At 48.4% G+C, this 438-nt stretch overlaps 1 non-coding gene across 1 annotated transcript; it reads left to right on the top strand.

The window, feature by feature from the left end:
• The first annotated feature begins 221 nt into the window (after positions 1 to 221).
• LOC114578377 lies at positions 222 to 340 on the top strand. The gene has a single exon (XR_003699426.1). It is a non-coding gene; the product is annotated as a 5S ribosomal RNA (ribosomal RNA).
• Positions 341 to 438: the final 98 nt, after the last annotated feature.

Here is a 438-nt window from a genome sequence, read left to right on the forward strand (position 1 = left end):
TTCAATAACTTTTAGCCCAAGAGTCCGATTCGGCACTGTGACCCCATTCCGGAAAGCTTTTTCCGAGCCGGATGGGGCATAAATGTGCCATAGGCCCATTGGCCGGCCATCCGGAGCGAAAAAATGCAATTTTGACCCCCTACGCTCTGTCGGAATGAAGATGCGTCAAAATTACCTTTCCACGACGTCAACTTAAGAATAATTTTAGAACATATTTATACGGGTAAGACCAAACCAGCACTAGAGCACTGGATCCCATCTGAACTCCGCAGTTAAGCGTGCTTGGGCGAGAGTAGTACTGGGATGGGTGACCTTCTGAGAAGTCCTCTTGTTGCACCCTTTTTTTAACTTGTTATCGCTTTTTTTTTTCTAACTCTTCGCCACGGCCTACGAACCACTTGTGGTGTTGGCTCGCCGCGCATCGAGCGATGAAACCCG

The sequence above is a fragment of the Dendrobium catenatum genome, unplaced genomic scaffold (assembly GCF_001605985.2).
Source record: "Dendrobium catenatum unplaced genomic scaffold, ASM160598v2 original_scaffold_4313, whole genome shotgun sequence".
NCBI lineage: Eukaryota > Viridiplantae > Streptophyta > Magnoliopsida > Asparagales > Orchidaceae > Dendrobium > Dendrobium catenatum.